This window comes from Orcinus orca, chromosome 9 (assembly GCF_937001465.1).
Source record: "Orcinus orca chromosome 9, mOrcOrc1.1, whole genome shotgun sequence".
NCBI classification, from domain to species: Eukaryota; Metazoa; Chordata; class Mammalia; order Artiodactyla; family Delphinidae; genus Orcinus; species Orcinus orca.
In genome coordinates, this window is record NC_064567.1 from 49,010,258 (window position 1) to 49,031,580 (window position 21,323).

The 21,323-nt window shown below is 37.1% G+C and overlaps 1 protein-coding gene and 1 long non-coding RNA gene across 2 annotated transcripts in view; one reads left to right on the forward strand and one right to left on the reverse strand.

Moving 5' to 3' along the window:
* The window catches only part of SKAP2 (src kinase associated phosphoprotein 2), a 150,130-nt gene that overhangs the window by 102,702 nt on the left and 26,105 nt on the right, over nucleotides 1-21,323 (forward strand). The window lies entirely within an intron of this gene.
* The window catches only part of LOC117199849 (uncharacterized), a 100,199-nt gene continuing 98,280 nt past the window's right edge, over nucleotides 19,405-21,323 (reverse strand). The window contains exon 14 of the long non-coding RNA XR_007479194.1: nucleotides 19,405-19,889. This is a non-coding gene — a long non-coding RNA (uncharacterized LOC117199849). The remainder of the gene's footprint in view (nucleotides 19,890-21,323) is intronic.

Genomic DNA, 21,323 nt, shown 5'->3' on the forward strand with positions numbered 1-21,323 from the left:
GCCTTAAATGGGTGCAGCTACACCTTCCCTTTCTGGCCCAAGCCCCTTGACTTATGACTACATCCTTAATTCCCCATGTTTATTTATGTCGTATACATATATATATGTATATATACATATATATATTATTCGTGTCTCATGACATGAGTTAGTTGTTTTTGCTTTTCTGATATATGAATCCTGTCTTCTGGCAGACGGTGTCAAAACTATCGTGACACCTTCTCTCAAGGCATCCTCCACTTCCCCTCTTCCTCTCCATCTGTCTCTTATCTACTGGCTCCTCTCCCTGACCCATACACACAGAATACCTTTCTCTGTATCCGTAACCAGTAAATTGTTGTGGTTGAGCAAGGACTTTGGAGGCAAACACACATTGCTTTGAATCCCGGTTCTGCTCCTCACTATGTACTTTAGCCAAAAGAAAAGTGAACACAGAGGTAAGGTGGAGAGTCCAAGAAACAATAGTGAACATAGAAATAGGTAAAATATGTCAGTAATGTTAATCATTGATTATTTTTCAATGAGCTTTTTTTTTTTTTTCGGTACACGGGCCTCTCACTGTTGTGGCCTCTCCTGTTGCGGAGCACAGGCTCCGGACGCGCAGGATCAGCGGCCATGGCTCATGGGCCCAGCCGCTCTGCGGCATGTGGGATCTTCCCGGACTAGGGCACGAACCCGTGTCCCCTGCATCGGCAGGCAGACTCTCAATCACCGCGCCACCAGGGAAGCCCAAGCTTTTTTTTTTTTTTTAAAAAAGAGTTAACACTAAATTTAGCTTATAATTTTAAAAATTAGCTGGGGCAAGATGGAGATGTGGGGTAGTGCCAGTGTGCCAAGTGTTGTCTTATTCAGGAGGAAGGAGGAGAGAAATACTGAGTAATTGTAGTCTTTGTTAGGAAATGCATGTTAAAATTTCAGAGTAAGTACTAAATAAGTAGGAATGCAATCTTAGGGTTCCCAAAGCAGCAGAAGGGAAATAAAAGATGATCACAGAAAAAATTTTAAATCCAAAAGAAGGCAGGAAGAAAGGAAAAGGAGCAAAGGGAAAATATAGTTTTAAAAAAGCCCAAATATAAAAATAATTACAGTAAATGTAACTTGATTAAAATAATCTATTAAAAGAAATTATCACATTGGAGTTTTTTAAAAAAATCTAGCAGCATTCTTAGAGGAGATAGTCCTGAAACTAAACCACATAGAAATTTTCAGAGTAAGGGAATGAAAATAGATATACCAGACAACCCTATTCAAAGAAAGCTACTATAGCAGTGTTAACATCAGATAATGTAGAATGTAAGGCATAAAGCCATAATAGGACTACAGAATGTCAGTATATAATAATAGTAAAAGAAGATAACGTTTAAGTGCATCTAACTATATAACTTTGAAGCCTATAAAGAAAAAACTTATAAGACAAGTTTGACAAATCCTCAATCACTGTGGGAGATTTTCACATACCACTTTTAGAAACTGATAAACCAAGGAGGCAAAAAATTAGTAACTATATGGAAGATTTGAACCAAAAAATTTTTTAAAATTGATTTAATCTATCTAAAAACATATATGTTCTTTTCAGTGCACATAGAATATTCATGGAAATTGACTATAGTATATAAGTTCATAATTGAAATATCAACAAATTTCAATGAATCTATATCATACAGACTGTGTTCCTTAACTACAATGAAATTTAGTTACAACCCAGCACTAAAAAGATAGTTTAAAATACCCAAGCTCCTGTTTGGAGCTAAAAAATAAATTTCTGAATAGCTCATGAGTTAAAAGAAGAAATCACAAAGGAAATTACAAAATATGTAGTTCTGAAAGACAATGAAAATAGTACAGATAAAAACTTGTGGCATGGTACTTTGAACCATATCTAGAGAGATATGGTGAGGAATAAGATAAATGAGAAAATTAATCCCTAATGAACTTGAGATGAGAGAACAGTTTGAAAAAAAGACTATAAAATAAATACATTTAAATGATTAAAAAGATAAAGGAAAGAACAAAAGCTTTAACAAGAGAAAAAGATCCTATGGAAAAAGGACCAGATTTCTTTTTTAAGGAACCAAATAGAATCACTAGAAATTATTGATGATTTGGAGTATTTAACCACCAAATTCTAAATTTTCAGACTCACATATTTATGTTTACATTGCCTATGGAACCATTAGAATACGTATTAAAAATTATGAGCCAGAAGGTAAGCAAATGTCAACCACTCTAGTCATATTAAAATGCTAACATTTAGGGCTTCCCTGGTGGCGCAGTGGTTGAGAGTCCACCTGCCGATGCAGGGGACACGGGTTCGTGCCCTGGTCCGGGACGATCCCACATGCCGTGGAGCGGCTAGGCCCGTGAGCCATGGCCGCTGAGCCTGTGCGTCTGGAGCCTGTGCACCGCAACAGGAGACGCCACAACAGTGAGAGGCCCGCGTACCAAAAAAAAAAAAAAAAAAAGAAAGAAAAAATGCTAACATTTATAAAGCAAGGAGAAAAATCACACTAATGGAGCTGGGCTATTAAGATTTTTCTGTGAACCTTGGGTGAAGAATCCTAAAAGTGTGCCAGAAGGTCAGGTATTCACACTATAGGTTTTGTATCTATACATAAGTGAGTATGTACCTTTTAACATCGAGAAATCTCAATAATTATTTTCAAGGCATAACTTCTCATCACCTTTGTATCAGACTTTTTAACTGGAGTCTTCATTCTGCCGATATGATTTGCCTCCCATGTAGAGTATAAACAGATCAGAGCCCGCTTTTGTTTTTAATTCTTCTATGCTTTCATCAGATAGAATATGATAAAGTTTGTTGTAGCTTCACAGAAAGTCATTTACTTCTTTAGGTCCCCCCTGCAAATCTCTCTCTCTCTCTCTCTCTCTCTCTCTCTCACACACACACACACACACACACACATGCACATGCGTCTACCTACATGAACATACATCTATAGAGACAGTCTGCAGCAGGAGAGCATCAAGCTTCACTATTTTTGCAGATAGGTCAGCTGGGAATATTAGCTTCCTAAGAGTCTTCAAGCTGCTTAGTTTAAAGCAGTGATTAATAAGAATGGACAGGTTCAACAAAATGTCAGTGATAAATATAAGCACTCTTCATATCTGGCCTCAGCAAGTGCTGCAGCTGAGCAATGAAAAGCCAAAGTGGGGGAAAAAATCCAGTCCACCTTAATTAAGCTCAAGTGAAATTTGACCTTGATTTTGCTTCAAATAAAACATTCTTCTATAGATTTGTCGCTCTTTATTAGAACTTCTTTAGAATCCTTACGAAGAAATGACAACTCCTTATACCTACTTATCCGTTAGTCCCTTTGTCCCCTATTACAGGAGTTGAGATGGGGTGGAAAATTTTTCTCATAGACGGATAAGAAAATTCATTTGCAGAGTGGTATTTTGGAGCTCTCATTGGAACCAGATCCCAAATCTCCTGCCTCCTCGTCTGGGCCTCTTTCCACATTCCTGATCACAGTTCAAGGAGCCACAGCTTAACTTTGCTTCTTTCTCTTTTGCATAAAAATTCTTGGGAGAGCTCTCTTTGGTCTCTGTCTCCGTTGTCTCTTCACCAGCTCGCTCCTAAGCCCTGGCAATTTGATTTTCTCTCCTGATGCCTTACCTAAAACAGCTCCCTCAGAGTCACCAGTCTCTCCCAGTCGTCAGTCTCTATTCTCAAATTCATTACTGGAAATTTTGTTTTACTGGACACCCCTTTCTTTTGGAAACTGTCTCCTTTGGCCTTTCCCATTTTTAGTTGTTACATAGTTGTAATGTTTATAAATAAGCATCTTGGCCCTGTTTTAGATTTCTTCATTTCCTGATGCTTGCTGATTGTTTCAGATTGTTTTCCTATTTACCCTTTATTTCTTTAATGGTAGAGCTTTTGGTTTCTACGTTATATTTTCTTATTTTCTCATTGTATGTTCTTATTATTATGCATCTAATTAATTGATTGAAAAAATATTTTTTGAAAACCTATTACATGATAGATTCTGTTCTAGCTGTTGGGAGTTTAGGCGTAAAAAGGACAGATCATAGTAAGTGCTACAAAGATAAGTAGATGATGGGAAAAGAGCGACTATTTTATACTCTGTGGTCAAGGAAGAGGTGACATTTAAACTGAAACCTCTTGACTAAAACTGGTACATAAATGCAAAAAGCCAAATAAAGCACCTTCTAGGCACAGGGGACACCGAGTGCCAAGGCCCTGAGGCTGGAGAATGCTGAGGTGTTCAGGAACCAGAAAGGAGGGCCAAAGGTAGCCATGCAGAGAGAGGTTAGAATGAAATTGGACCTAGGCAAAAGCCAGGTCAAGCAGGACCTCTGCAGGCCAGAAGTGATGTTTAATGCAGTCTTGTGTGCATAAATGACACCTGAAAAATGTGTGCTGAGTTACTAAAGTGAGGCTGACGTGTTTAATTATGTGAGGTTGCCCATGTACATCCAAAGCTATTCAATGGTCCTATGTGATGAAAAATTTGGATTTGAAAGCTCTTTCTCTCTTTACACTCTCTCCCTGGGCAACTTTGTACCTTCAAGTATGATTACATGTACAGGCATATGATTGGAGCAAAGTAAAACATCTTCACTCAGTCGCTAGTGATTCTGCCTCTAAAACCTCATCCATCGCCAGCTCTCTACTCACTCAAGCTTTGATGATTTCTTACCTGCAACGTTACGAGAGCTCCTAAGTGCTCTGCCTACTTCCTGTGTGTGTGTCTCTCCCTCATCAAACAACCCAATAATCTCTTCTACACACTGCCAGCAGATTGATCTTCCTAAAACACAGCATAGTCAAATTCATCCCTTGCTCAATAACCTTTATGGGTCTCCACTGCCGAGTTTGGTCAGTGCCAAACCCCTTCCATGATCTGACTCACATTTACCTTTCCAGGCACATTTGTGCCGCTTATGCTCCAGACAGACTGAACTCTTAACCACTCTTTATTCCTTCTCTGTGCTTCGCCTCAGTGCCTTCCTCACTTACATTGCACTAGGTGCCTAAATCAGTATGTTGAGCTAATGAGTAATTAAAGGACAAAAATTCGGTCAAATAGCATATAGATAAAACTTTTGGTTGATTAAGTTTTTCATTTTTCTATCCATAAATTTCACAATCAGCTCTAACATATTTTCTAATATATTGCATTATCTGCAAGATACAGAGTGGATACTGAGATGATGAATAGCCCTTGTCCTCAAATATGCTATAATTTAATCAGAGAAATTGGTATATGAATATCTAACTATAGAAAAACCCCAAACTAAACATATATAGATAGAAAGATCTATCAACATTATCTATCTATCTGTCTATCTATCTATCCATCTATCTATCCCACACTCGTACCAATCCCAAAGTCCAGTAATATTACTGTATACCTCGTCCATATTTTCCCTATCCACACTTATGTAGAACCTTTATAGTCACCCATCAGGAACAATGAAAATACCTTTGTTGATTCTGTATATTCCTTACACCATTGTATTGTATTGGTTTAAATAGTGTTTTCTCTAAAACTGTTTAGGTGAATCATTTATGGTTATTCCATTATAAACAATTAAAATACCCTTGAAGGTTATGTGTATCTATTGGGCACAGTACAGTGTTTTTATAGGTATAGAATGGTATATTACTAAACACAGTGTAGTATTAACATGTCCTCTACCATTCTGAGTATTATCACTTTTATCAGGAATATCTCATCTGATGTTGAGACAATATATATATATATAAAAGAATTCAAAACCTCCTGTATAGCTGATTAATACTTTTTCATTTAACGGGGAACATATTTTCAAGAAAAACAGAATTCAGAAGTTGAATAGCTCTCTACTGCCTATAGGATAAAGACCAAACACCATACTTTGGCATCAAAGGTCTTCTACATGCTGACTGAAACATTCTAGTTCAGTCCCTATTACACTGCACCAACTCTCCAATTTCAACAAACTGACTTTTACTCTTCATTCTCCCCACTACTTTTCCAGCCTCACATTTTTGTTCATATACTCCATCTCTATGGAGTACTCTCAGTTCAGTTCCTAACCAGTTCCTTCTCACTTTCCAGGCCCACATCAGATCCCATCTCCCCAGAAAGCCTCTTCTGCCCATCTCAGCCTGAAGTGACCTCTGCTTCTCTGAACTTCTGTAGCACCATATATTTGAAAATTAATGACACACAGCTTGGCGACATTTTTTATGTTGTTATCTACTGTTCTGTAAATCTTATATTCATATTTTACTTTTCATGGGATTAGTTATTCAGCAAACAAGCCAACGGATGGATCTTTATAACTTATCTTCATTATATTTACAAGCTCCTCAAGGGCAGGGATCAAGCCTCGTGTTTCTTGGCACTCCCAGAATACTTAGACAAGTGCCTTCCTCATACGAAGTCAATAAATAATACCTGAATAATGTAATCTTTAGTTAGAGGGGCCTGTTAGTTAAAGGCAGAGAAATCCTTTCTCTATGATGATTCTTTTCCTAATAATACCAATTACTACAGAATCCTAAAAGAATGATTGTACTAAACAGAATACTATCAGTGGTATATTGAAGTATGACTGATCTTCCAAAACCTCATTAAAATCTAACATTACTTTTCCAGTGAGCATAATCTCAAGTAAATAAACTTGTGAAATGTAATACATTGAGTGATGAAAAGCTCTAATATCATCAGTCTTCTGTGCCATTAAAGACGGATCATCTGCTGTGAACAACAGGACCAACTTGAGTTACCAATTCCCTATAGTAGGTTAGTCATCTTAAGCAAGACATTTCCCAGGAAATGACATTCTCCTTTGCTTCCACTCATTCATTAAAGACCACAGGTAAAGTAGGTCTAAAGAGCACAGTATCATAACTATGATTTTTTAAAAGCTGACATCTGCAAGGACAAAAACCAGAGGACTTAAAGTAACTGGTAAGAAAATGATGAGCTTCATGTTTAACTCAGATCTGGAAAGTTGCACAAGCAGCTTAAAGGACGGTGAAACAAAGGTTAAGAATTAATGATTACATAGATGCTTGGGGAAAGTGTTTAAAAATGCTCTTTCAAGCCACTCCTTGGATTCAGTGAGCATTGGAGGAGTCACTGCAGGGTCTAGGACAGAGGAAGGCTGTGGTCAAGATTCAGCCCGCTCACTCCCAGTCCCAGCTGTGACTTACATTATCCCTTTGTTTCCTTCTCCACTCCACACCCTTTCCTTCAATTAAGCGAGCTCCTTTGCTCAGCCCACTGTTTACATGTCCTGCTCCCGATTTCACATTGCCTATTATGCTCTGTCATACACCAGATAACCTCATTTCACCTCCCTGGGCAGCTTATGTTTTCTTTCACAAATTACCTTACATCTCAGTTCTTCCTGGAAACCTAGCTTGATTAAGTGGGTCAAGGTGAAGGTCAGCTATACTCATAATAAAATATAATCTCTCCCTATATTGCTTAAGACATAACTGTAAGAGACAGTAACCCCCAAACATGTAGATATACATGTGTAGGCACTTTAAAATATGTGCATTTTGAGCCTAGTTGTTTATTTAATATTTCCTGAGAGCCCAGCATTAATTTGAAGGTATTCTGAAGCAGTCATTTAAATGTTTAATAAATGAACTGAAAAGGGTGAAGCAAATGCAACATGAAATGAGAAAAAAGAAAAAACCCCAACTTTTATGTAAGTAATTCATTATTCATGCAACAGTTAGCATTAATTATTCATGAGACAGATATTTATTAGGCGGCTATTATATGTCAGGCACTGTGCTAGGCACTGGGGAATGCAGGGTTGACCAATATAACTCAGAGTTTGTTAAATAGAAGTATAAAATATAACAAATACTCAATAAGGAATAGTTTTGAAAAGTAATCGGAGACTAAAAAGAGACTGATGAGAAACAAAGATCAAAGCCAAGTCTATGCCAGTAGATGAGATATCTGAAAAGACCCCTTCATTCAGTGCTACCCATACTCAATGAGCAAAATGTGGTTCTGAACACCACCTAAAGAGCATTCTGAAGATGAAAGTAAAATGATTAAGGTCAGGGAGACCTTGAACGAAGACCCTTAAAAAATGTTTAGATGAGGTAACTTGGTATATTTGGAAGAGGCCAGATTATAACATATTCATGTCATGGGGAAAGAGGGGAATTTATATTCATGAAAGGATTTAAGAAAGAGTTAACAAGAAAGACTTTTAACAACAACTGCCAAGTCCCCTCAGCATTTAAACCTATTTCTTCTTTTTTTTTTCCCCCAACAACAACAAAAAAAGACTTTCTAAAGGAAATGGTGGAAGAAACCCCATTGCTTGAGACATTAAAAACCAGATGGTCCAAAGCCCCAGAAAATATTCACGTGGGATCAATCCTTCACTGGGTGAAAGCAAAGGAACCAGACCAGTGCAATTTGTGTTTTGAACCTCTAGCTTAGCAGTGCTAGGAAAATAAAGATTTACTTTTCCTTGAACTTTTCCTTAATTTCTTAGCTCTCCTCTGTGCTCTCACAGCACTCTGTGTTGACTTGTATTAGAGCTGGCAACACCGGGATTGCCTGTTTACTTGGGCGTCTCTTCTGCTAGCTCCAAGTATTGCGAGTTTATCGGGTTTTCTTCCTGCCCCTGCAGGAGTGCTGTGTGCCCTGGGTTCTGGAAATGCTCCTGCACAATGGTTTTGCATTTGCTTCTGCCAGAGCCCCAGGAGTTTTACAATTTTTATGTTAAATTTCTTGGCTTGAAAATACCACTTGAGGATAGTATATATTTGGATCTCACATTGTACAGGCATGGGGTTTTGATTTCTCACAGGAAACCCTTCCCCTCCCCCCTCTGACCACCACCATCCAGAGCGCTGGGAAGACAGAAAGCTTCCTTGTGGCTTCCCTAGGCTGGTGGGGCTCTTGCTTCCAGCTCCTTGCTTCTGATGGGCCCAAGGCCATGTCTCCTGTATCTGTGAAGATGGTAATCCTCCAGCCTCAACCTCACCCTGTAAATGGTCGGTATTCCCCTTTGAGTAAGTGGGGAGAGACAGGTCTGTTTTCAACCTGGTTGGCCATATTGTTAAAGGTTGAATTCCTAGTTATAAGTAATCAGTTACTACAAAACCACTGCAGTAGAGACTTAGCTTAATTTTAAGTGTTTGATTTATAAACTAATTCAAGTCAAATAAACAAAAATTTGAGTGTATACTATAGGCAAGATTCCATGCTGGGCGTCTAATATCCTGTCTTCTGAGTACTAATGGGCTTTATACTCAATATTAATTACTCCTTGACAAGAAATTTTGTTGACTTTATGACAGAAGAGATCTTAAATGGCTGCTGAATTTATGAAGTAAATGATCCTATTCCTATTTAGGGAAAAAATGACATTTGTATATGTAGAGAATTACTCAAAGTAGAGATCTATCCAGATCCCAATGTATACTTCGGTTTTACAAGCTAACAATGATACGTATTTGCATGTAAGGTCATGTCAGATGAGGTTAACTTGGTTATATGAGAGTATGTCTTAAAAATGGAGTTGGCATTCCAACCAAATGAAGTCCTTCTAATTTAAATAATGTATTTTATTCCCTATGCCGATCAATCATTTTCTCTCCCAGAAAGTCAAAGCAGTTTTTGCACTATTGATTTGCAAAACTTACATGACATAAACATTATGTGACAGAAGTTGTTTGTTACTGAGAGAGAGGATATCACCTCACAGAAACTTGTCATCTGGAAGTAGGGAAAATCACACAAAGTAATTTTGTTTGTATCATGGCTTTTTCACAGTTGGCTACATTTGTGACAGCTGATTTCATATTAAATACTAACAGAATTTTGTTTATGCTTGAATGTGCTACAGTAGGATGTAGATTTTACTCAGAACCTTCCTGTTTACAAAGTGTTTCATTCCAGTAAATTATACACTTGTAGGCCAGTTATAAAGACCATAGATGTTATGTATCTAAGAAAATTGGGCTACCACTTTGGTATCAAAATTTTGAAGTTTTATTTTACCCTTGAATCCTAGCAAGTTATTGTTTTTGGAGATCAGAAGTGGTAAATTATTGGGAATTTCATTTGGTACAAACTAATAGAAACAGTTGTTATCAACAGGCATGGCTTTAGGAAATCATGGATATTAATATAAATTGTGTGATTATAATGAATAAGCTTTGGAAACAGCTAACTGATTGCTGGAAAGAGTTGTCGGACTTTTGATATAGGAAGCAAATTAGAGTTTATATTTCTCATTTTCAAGAACACTAATACAATGAAAAAAATCGGTATGTTTATTTATGTTTCTTGCAGTGGCATAAAAAGTCTTATTAGTAAATTTTTATGTAATTTTAGTGACATATAGTTTTAAAAAGCCTAACTGAATTGAGTTGAATCTTTCTTGTTTGTGATGTGTGTCTACGGTTTTTTTCGTTTTGATATTACTTTTCAATATATGAATATACCCATGAGACAGGCTCTTGCTGAATTTTTGGTCACTGTGTCATCAGTGCTATGAGTGCACATTGTCAGTTGTTTAAATATTGTTGAATCCACTGTGGCCTGGCAAGAAGCATCTGGGAGCCAGACTTTTCCTGTGGACACATGCCAAGTAGTGTATTGTATTTCTTCACTGAAGTGAACTGTATTGAGATAATTTTTCTTCTTGAGTTTTTTAAGTTCAGAAATTATTTTCCAAGCTAGGGGCAGATCATCTGATAAAACTGTTTATAACTACCTGAATTCTATAATAGCTGGTCAAGAATTACTTTTATTTAGTTAGAGTAGGTATAAATAAGTCATTCAGTTAAACTACAGATAGTTAACATTATTCTCCTCATTAGACCATTCTGGAAGGTTCACCTGTCATTTCATGTATTCTCTTTAAATCAGTGATTTACTCTAAGGAAGGACAAATAGACATTGAATGCCCCTTTAGGTACTATAGATGGGCATGCCATTAAATTTATATGTTTGATTGTGTTTTTTAATTAGATAGAAATAAACCCTAGATTGCATTCTTAATATATACAATTATAGCATAACATCAGTCTTAACTAAAAATTGTCAGGAAAAGTTTGTAAAGTGTCATTTAACTTTAAAGAAATACCTGAATAGTTGTGGATTGGGGATGAGAAAACAAGAATACTTTGTCACACTGGAAAATAGGCTGGGGGTTATTAGTCTTGGAGTTCAGACACTGCCTGGACTCTAGGCTCCTAAGGTGACAGGGATTTGTCTTTCCAGAATGGATAAGGTTATTCCATCTGCTACCCTGGGACGCTGTTGCGTGAGACCTTAAAAAAGTAAGATCTGGTTTGTCCACCATGTATATTGAAAATACCCTGGCTCTTATACACAAGAGCAGACATTTCGTTTATGTTGGCCTTATGTTTGCAATCTCAATAAGAGACACTTTGCAAATGAGAGTTCATCCATACTGTTAGGGGCCCAAAACAGAGCAAGTGTGTTGTTTTTTTAAGCTCAAATTTTTATTCTTATGTACTTTGAAGAACATCAAGTAGTGTTTGGCAGGAATGAACATCGAGAGCTCCATCAGATGAACTTTGTGTGCCTAACCTCCCCTTCTTTCCCCTACAGGTTCTACCTTGCTTCTTTTGGCAACTCCTCTCTATAGAAATATTCTAGTTTTAGAAGATCTCTCATTTTCTAGGCCCTGTAACATATTTTATCATAAATTTGTGTGTCAAAAAAATACCTCCCACCTTAGAATTGAAAATGCTTTAGAAACATAATTCTGAAAGTCTATGTATAGTCCCTCATAGGTACATGGACATTTGTATTTTGAGAATGCCATTCTTTTATACTATGTAAAGTGTTTTTAATTTGCTGCATTTTTCATGTCTTATCGCAGTCAGACCTAGTGAGGAGCTATAGCTGTTTTATTCAGGATTAATCAATCTTCTTGGGCTCCTGGCTAGGACAGAAGCTGCTCTCGGCTCTGCTTGCTTCAGGGCTTGGCCTTATTCTGTTTTCTCATCATATTCAGTCTCTGAGAGGGAGGTGATGGGAGATGATTTTTCCATTTGCAAGCTGCCTTCCAACCGAAAGAAAGATGGAGGGGGCAAAAGCCAAGCTTTTCACTTTCTGTGGCCATTACAAACATGACTCTTCTCCTCTTTTTCAGCAGTGTACACTATTTTTCAAGGGAACTATTTTCTTTTTTTTTTAGACTGTCAGAGTTAGCCAAGTTATTTTGTCATTGAAGAGTGTTAAAAGTAAGAATATATGTCTATATGACATCGTGAATATTAACTTTCTCATAAGTTGAATGTTATGGCAATATGTTAAAGTGCTGTTTAATTAACAAATAAGTGATCTATGCAAAGTCTTACACTGAATGAGAAGAAAAAGTGTAGTGCGGGCTTCCCTGGTGGCGCAGTGGTTGAGAGTCCGCCTGCCGATGCAGGGGACACGGTTTCGTGCCCCGGTCCGGGAGGATCCCACATGCCGCGGAGCGGCTGGGCCCATGAGCCATGGCCGCTGAGCCTGCGCGTCCGGAGCCTGTGCTCCGCAGCGGGACAGGCCACAACAGTGAGAGGCCCGCGTACAGCAAAAAAAAAAAAAAAAAAAAAAAAGTGTAGTGCTTCTGAACTTGGGCTCTGGAGGAAGACTGCCTGGATTCAAATGCTGACACTACTTCTTATAGCTGTGTTATGCTGAGCAAGTTACTTAAATGTTTCTATGCCTGTGTTTTGCATCTGAAAATGGGAATAACAGCAATACCTTCCTCATAGGGTTTTGAGGATTGAGTAAGATTTCACTGTATAGTGTCATGGCTAGCATGGTGCTTGGCACACAGTACATTCTTAGATTATCATGATAATCACTGTTGTTAAAAATCTTCTGTGCACTGGACATTCAACTTTTTCATTCTCACAATAATTATCTAAAGTAAATTTTGTATTTCTGTTTTCCAGATTGAAAATTGAGGCTCAGAGAGTTTAATTAGCTTGTCTAAGTTTATACAGCTGGTGAAAGAGGATAATGTGAACTTCAGGAATATGAATTTTATTTGCATTTCTGTAGTTCCATTGTATCTTTTGGGATTAATATGGGATTAATTTCTGATTCCATTATGATTGATTTTATTAATTATATTATTATTTAGTATTATTTAGGGAAGTATGCCTATATTTAGAAGTTTAAAAGGCAAGTGATATTTGAAGACAAAGGATGGGGGGATTGAGAGTGACTCTCTTCCCACCCTCTCAGCTCCTTATGTCTGGGACACACAGAGCCAGGGATCAGGATAGTTAGGGGTTTTTTTAGTATTTAGCAACAAGGAATATTCAACTAAGAGTAACTGACCCTGAGAATGTGGAGAGGGCAGAAAAGCAATAAACAGTCATTACCATTGCCTCTTTTTCTTTCTACTATTTGATATAGTTTAAGTGTGGAAGTAGCATATTAAAAAATGAGTGAGACTGAAGGACATAGGAAATAAATAGGGAAACTGCTGCTATACCCAGATTTAATTGTGGAAAAAATTAGACAAAAGCAGTTGTCATCTTAGAATCCATCATAGCCAGTGAGGAAAAAACCGGCCTCCGCCAGAGATGTTTGCCTAGACTTTAGGAAGGCAGATTTCAGAAAACTCAGAGAAAGAATAGGCACAATGTATGGTGTTAAAGACAAGTGTTTTAAAATACCATTTAATATCACAGGATCTCAATGGGAAGAAAAAGGGAGAGAAACTAAAATATATCATTGTGGTAGAATCTATCCAATGAATGTAACTTTTAAAGAGACATATATTAGCCATTGAAATGGCCAAATAACCAAAGAAAATATGAAAATAGCTGAAATTTATAAATTATGCTAAAGACAATAAAAGGTATATAATTGCTCTCTGGTTTTGTTTGTTTTTGAAATTATTAGGGGCAGTAATTCAAAGAAAACAATTTAGTTTTTATTTTATTTGCTCCCTTCTGTCAAGAATTATCCTTCAACTGATAAGATTGGTAAGAGGTAACAGAAGCCCAGCATGGGCAAAGAGATTCTAATAGAATACCCAGCTAACCGAAATCTGTTTAGTTTTTATTCAACAAATTTTCATGGAAAACAGTTTTCTGTTCTAGCCCCCCCATGTTAGGCTGCTGTAATGTAAATATACCCTTGGGGAGTTCACACTTGGAGGCAAGTAGACTAGTAGACAAATATTTATAATACTCTGTACTAACTAAGGCTGTGAGAACAGAAAGGGGGGGGTGGCCAGCTGCCTGGAGGGATTTGGGAAGAACATCCTAAGTTGGGGGACATTTGAGCCCTGTCTTCAGGATGAGTAGAATTTAATTTGTCTTCTGACCCAGATAAGACTCTGAAGTGGACTCCAGAGAAACTACTAAAATAAGGTGTCCAAGAGAGCCTTTTATGCCATAAAGAAGATGAAATAATGATTCTAGAGTAGAACCCAACATGGCTTCAAGGAAATGACAGACATATAACAAAGACAATACCTTCAGTGAGGCATTTGGCCAGAATTCTTATGAAATATTTATGGATATAAAGACCATTAGATAACTGACTCTACAGCAGTGCCCAAAGGGTGTTGACCAACTGATTTTGTGATCACCTTAGGGCTTAGTTCTCAGAATTGTCATACTGCCATGTTCATGAATGCCTTGGGTAGATATATACAGGCTATGCTCTCAATAGACCAAAATCGTGGATCAAATCTAACAGGATGAAGTATGATAGAATATCACACTTGCCCCAAAAATCTAGCTGCCCAAGTATGAGAAAGGAAAGACTTTGCCCCACAGAAAATGGGAAGAACACGGGATTTTGGTCAACAGCTCAATTTGAGTCAACAGTAATTTGATTCAATCCTTAGATTGTGTGCTTTGGGAGTATAAAAGAATTAGCAAGCAGTGCTCTGGGTTAGCAAGATAACAGGTTTTTCATGTTGTGGATCAACAATATTTAGATTTTTAATTAAAACTACCCTAGAGAGCTTCCCTGGTGGCACAGTGGTTGAGAGTCCGCCTGCCGATGCAGGGGACACGGGTTCGTGCCCCAGTTCAGGAAGATCCCACATGCAGCGGAGCGGCTAGGCCCGTGAGCCATGGCTGCGGGGCCTGTGCTCTGCAACGGGAGAGGCAACAGCAGTGAGAGGCCCGCGTACCACACACACAAAAAAAACAAAAAACTACCCTAGAAAGTGCAGGGCAGCAATTCTCACACTTTTTAATCCCAGGAGGTCTTTTCTGTTTGTCTGGGTTTTTTGTTTGTTTGTTGTGGTGGTGGGTTTTTTTGTTTCTTGGCTCTCCCGCACGGCCTGTGGCATCTTAGTTCCCTGACCAGAGATCGAACCCAGGCCCTCTGCAATCAGGAGGCCTTTTCAGTCTTAAGAATTATTGAGGACTCCCAATTATTGAGGACTCTTTTGTTTATGTGGGTTATGCCTCTTAATATTTAGTGTGTTAGAAATTAAAACTGAGAAATATTAAAAATATTAATTTAAAAGTCATAATGATAAGCCCACTACATGTGAACATAAATAACATTGTTTTTGGAAAAATAGATATATTTTCCCAAAATATGAGTGAGGAGTGGCAGATCTCTTGAATGTGTATCTTAATAGGAGACATTTAGACTCTCATATCTGCTTCTGCCTTTACTCTGTTGTTATATGTTGTTTAATTTAAGTACAGTCAGCATGTGAAGAAAATCCAGCCTCATACAGATATGTACTAATAGGAAAAGGAAGTATTTTAATAAGCCTTGCAGGTAATGGTGGGTATTCTTCTTTGATACTGTACCCAAACTTGACAAGTGTTCGTTAAAGGCTAGTTGCAATGTGGAGTCCAAAACCATATCAGTGAACTTTCCACACAGTATTACAGCAAAATTCAGGAGACCGTCTTGTACTTTGAATGGATGTTTTACCCATGCGTGCTTTTGTAACATCATGCATTGGTCAGTTGGAAAATATGGGTTCGTTACATTATGCAGAACTTCTAAATATTGACACAGTTATGGTACAATTAAAACATCACATTCAATATCACCACTGATCTCATTAGAAAAGTCCTTAAATGCTGAAGAGTTATCAAGCTTATATCCTAAGATGTAAGTTTCTAAAATTCTAATTTTTGCTTGAAAGGTCAAATTTTATCATGGGCAATAAATGTCAGTTGTTTTTGTTAAAAATAACAAGTTCACTTAATTCATTTTTGAGAAAATGTCTGCCAGATTCTTAAGTCTGAGTAACCATAGCCTGTCAGTCATTCTTTCAAGTAAAAATGGTGTTCCATGAAAAAAGCAGCTAGTTCAGTTTATCACTCAATCTCCCATACACCTGGAGCTGCAGCGGCTATGCCTTATACATCCTTCTGATTTTGTCTCACAGCATATTAAAGAGACAGGTATTCAAGATTGATTAAATGAAAATAATAATTTGTCATCGAGGACACTCTTAGGTAAAACCGGCTTGTTTGTTGTTAATGCTACTGCAGGGCAGTGAAGAATACAGTGACAGTCTGGTGCCACTGTGTTAGTTTACGTTGAAGTGTCAGCAGTTTACCCGTCATTGCTCTGCAGCATCAGTGCAAATGTTAACACAATGAAAAAGGCAAATATCTTAATTTTATTATGAAAATAGTTTTGACTTCATAGACCCTCTATGCCCCAAAAGGGTCTTGGAAACCACTGCTGGTATAAGGGATTATAGAACCAATAAGTCAAATGGGTGATGGTTCCTCTTAGAGGGACCTGTGATTTTTCTTTCTTGGACTCTTGAAAATAAGGTTAAGGTGCACTGCACATGAAGAGGTTGAGTGTATTTGCATAAGCAGGCATCAGAAACAGAGTCAAAGCCTGTAACAAATGAGCTCTGCATTCGTAGATCTGCCTTTTTCCTAAGGCTATGGTAGACAGTTCCTTATAAAACAGCCATGTTACAATTAAATGATCTTATCACCAACTTATGTATATTAGATAGTATTTTTTACAGAATGAAACTTAAACTAAAATCTAAGTTAAGATGAAATATTTTACTTTCTAAAAATGGGATGGATTCAAAACAGTTTATAATGAAATACATATACATTTGAGATATTATTATTAAAAATGAGAATAAAGAAAAACCAGAAACTGAATAAGGGTTGTCTAGAAGGAGATGTTAATAGTGTTTATGGATAGGTCTTCTGTGACTGAAAATATTTTTTCTTTTTTTGCTTATCTCTATTTTCTGGCTTCTAGCAATGAACAGATACTGCTTTTGTAACAAGAATAATAAGAAAAAAGTTTAATTTAAATTAAAAAAAGAACTTACATGTAGCAAAGTATAATTGTACCAGAAATCCAGAGCCAGGTAGAGGTTACTATAACTGAGAAATAATTTCATTTGGATGTAAATTTTAATATTACAGAATTTATTATACACTTTAATTAAAAAGCTGAGAATTTGAGCTTTGTGAAATAGTTAGAAGAATGTCATATTATAGCATACACCGACTAGAATACACTGGGACAAGGCGGAGTCGCATTTCATAATTTCCCCGTGTCTAGTATTCTTTAGGAGTGGGATCATTTGCAGACTCACAGTTACTTCTGACTGATGGAATCTGGCCTAGTAAAACCTTATTTTTAACCTATGTGCTTTCTTTGCCTGCCATCGTTGCCTGTAGATGAACAAGTGTATGTAAGACTGCTCCTGCTACTTAATAGAGAAGTACATCTAGAGCAGCAGGAATGTCTGCAGTGCATGTTGCATAGAAGGCAGTGCAGGGAGAGAAGAGCAGGGTGGAAGTGCCATGACCTTGGTCCAGTCATCCAACACCCCAGTTCAGTTCCCCTTTAATGAAAGAAGGAAGTTGAACTGGATGATAGCTAAGGTGTCTTTCCCTTCTAAGATTTCTCCCAATTCTGTCAAATGAGATCCTTGCTTGAATTTGAGTTTTTTCCCAACATCCCAACCATGATGTTAACAAGTTTAATGTCTGTGAACAATCATTATTTTTGCATTTTCATGTTTGTGCATAAATTATGAATTTTAATATTATAGTACAGAAATTCACTGTGCTCTAAAGGCATTTATTTTAACAGTGATAACCTTTTCATATTAAACCCTATAAGAATAGAATGTCCAGGTTGAAAATTAGCTTCTATGATTGAACAACTATTGCTTATTTTATTGCCTTTTATATCACATTAACCTTCTCGGTCGCTAAATTAATAAGTTGTTGCAAAACACCCAGCTCCTCAGGTAGTGAACTTGATACTGCATGCTAATTGTGCTTTTTTTTTTTCCCCTTGAGAAATCTGATTATCTCATTGTCCTCTCCAAATCCTGTTCAAAGTGCTATGGGATAGACGTTATTCTTTCTGCTTTACAGAGAAGACACAGAATTAGAAACAGTGTCGAGGTTGCATGAGTAACTAGACCTTTAACAGTAGGACTCAGTTTGCCTAATTTCCAGGAGAGTAAACATGACTGCCATTTCAGGCATCTTTATCTTCCTTTTCATTTTGAAGTTAGCATAATACTAAAAGGCACATGCTTATATCTTTATAAAAATATATCTTTTATTGCTATAAACTATATGTCAGGCTATTAAATAGATAGAAGAAACCTTTAGAAGTGCCGTATTTTAAGTTCCCAGTAGTCCAGGATTTATAGGCCCTTAAGGAGCTCACTTGTCTTCATTGTCATAATTTTGAATTCCTTCACCCATATCCCTTCGACTTTACCCTTCCACTTCTCTAACCCTTCCGCCAGCTTCAGAGCTTGCCCCAGGTGTTGAGAGAGAAGAGGAGGTGAAGTTCCATTTGTATAAATCCTCCTTGTGTTTCTGCCTCTTTTTCATCTTACTGCTAGGACTAGCTGGAGGTGTCTTCAGTTCCCCATCCCATCTGTTCCATCTCCTCCTACTCAGGGGCATCTTGCTTGCAACTCCCTGGAGCCTGAACCCTTGATGAAATGTGCAGGAGAGCCTGTTGTTCTGAAATGTAGGTGAACCTCTTTCAGATCTTTGTGTGTAGAAAGGCTCCTCTTTACCATCTCCATTTAGCTGTGTTTTCCTTATTGAAATAAAGTGAGAAGGTAAAGCTGACTGGCCTCAGAAATAAATCCGTTTTCAATTATGAGTTGCATTAGAGACCTTTACAAACTATCAAATACTGTGTGCTGGCTTTAGGGGCGGTTGAATGTGTAGAACATTAAAGGTGGGGAAGGAGGATGGAGAAGAGAAAGGAGAAGATGCACGTTTGGGACAGCCAGACATGAAATTCTGTTTCTAAATCGTCGCTGAAAGGATTGCTTAACCTAAGATGTACCTCAAATACAGTGCTATGGTAGGATAGAACCTACCCACTTACGTGAAAATGTTTTCCAAGTCCACAAACAGCCAATATTCACGAGAAATTTTAGCAAAAACTGTATCTATAAACCGAAAATCAAGGAAATGGCACCATGGCTTAGAGCTGGGGCTTCAGTGAAAGATGTGAAAGTTTAAATCCCAGCTCTTGTTCTAACTGGCTGTGTGAACCTGGACAAATTATTCAAGCTCTGTAAATGTCACTTTTGCATCCATAAAGAGGAAAAAAGAGTTCCTATTATTACCTCATAGAATTGTTAATGAGGATTTAGTTACATAATGGATATAAATGCATATAGTGTGAACATTGAAGCAACACATATTAACGTTTCTTGAGATAAATATATAGTCTCATAATCAGATGAAGCCTGGGCAGGTAGAGATCTAAACCCAAGATTTATTTCAGAGCATAACTTTTGATTCTGTGTTTTATTCTTTTTAAAATTACATTGTAATTCAGGAGAGCTGTTTTCTGAAGATGTTTAGTGAGAAAGGTAATCATCGTGTGAGTCAAGGATTTTCTTGTGTTGTCGTCCTCTTCTCCCTGGAAGACATGATAATATCAGTCCTCAGCCATGATGTGAACATCACACATCCTGTTTTGGTGCTAACAAATTGTCTTTAGCCTTTTCCAAGCAATGTCAGCTGCACATGTCAGTTGCTTATCACTTTTGTTTTTTCGGTTATTTATCCTTAAAAAAGAATGTTAGTAAGTCAGAAATAGCCATTTTGTAAAAACTGCATAGCTAGACAGATCTTTGATCCTTATTAGGGTAATAATCCATCTGTTATGGAACTGGATCAATTTGTAAATTAAATTGATTAATCTAGCAGCAAAAAAGAAAGGTCTTGACTTTTCCCACAGGAAGCATTTCCTCAAATGTTAGTCATTCTAAAAAAATCTGGGAAGACTCAATTTTCTGCTATTCTTTTTCTCTTTGCTCAACTCAGCAAAAAGGCTTAATATGTATCCAAAAAAGAGTGAAAGTAGAATTCAAGCTTTTAGATTCTCTAGGGTCTGGTTGTTCCTGGAGGTCTCATATTTTTGACAGGGTTTAATGTTAAAAACCTTTCAATGACTATAAGAACATTTTTAATACTCATTGGTTAGTTTAGTAAATGTATAACTATGCTTGAGTTATCTTCTGCAATTAGTTCACTTTATTGTTATTTTCATCTTGTTATGATCAAAAAAAAAATCTCCCGGTGATTCTCCTAACAATGTGTGAATGGAATAATAACTTCACATGTTGAAGAGTTTTGTGCTGCAGCTGAGAGGCATGTAAATACAAGCTGCTTGTTTGCAAGAAGCGTCCAGATTTGCAATATGATTGCTATGGAAACCACATAATGAAAACCTTATAACCATCTGTATGGTTTGATGGATTTTATTGCATAGCTGAGCTGTTTTTGTTTACTGTTATTAAAATGTTGAATGGAATATATTAACCCACACATATTGACTATTTGAGGTATTAATTAGTATCGTATAATGACATCATGCCTCAACCCCCAAATAAAATATGTTTAATAATAAACCTAAATAAAACAACATCTGTATGTTTCTAATATATTGTGAAGGTGATTATTGCCTAGAATTTTGGTCACTTGTCCTTATATATTTTTTGAATGATGTGGAGAGGTTTGCTCTGTTAGTAAATGAATGTAGTAGTAGGATTTATTTTCATGATTTTGGAATCCGTTTGTTCACTTAGTATTTATTGAACATCTCCCTTGTACCAGAGTCTATTCAAGATTCAGGCTGAGTTCTTTTCTTCCTAAGATTAAAAAAGCACACACCAGATTTGATTTTGTTGTCTTTTATATGGAAGCTGTTTGTACTGTTAGCCCAAGATAAAATGGGTTGTTTTACTGTTAAGAAAAAATTGATATTTGAAACACAGAAGGCTTTGACCTAAAGATAGAAGTTCTAGGTTTGCAAAGGAGAAAGGAAGTGTTTTTAATGAGCATCTTATCC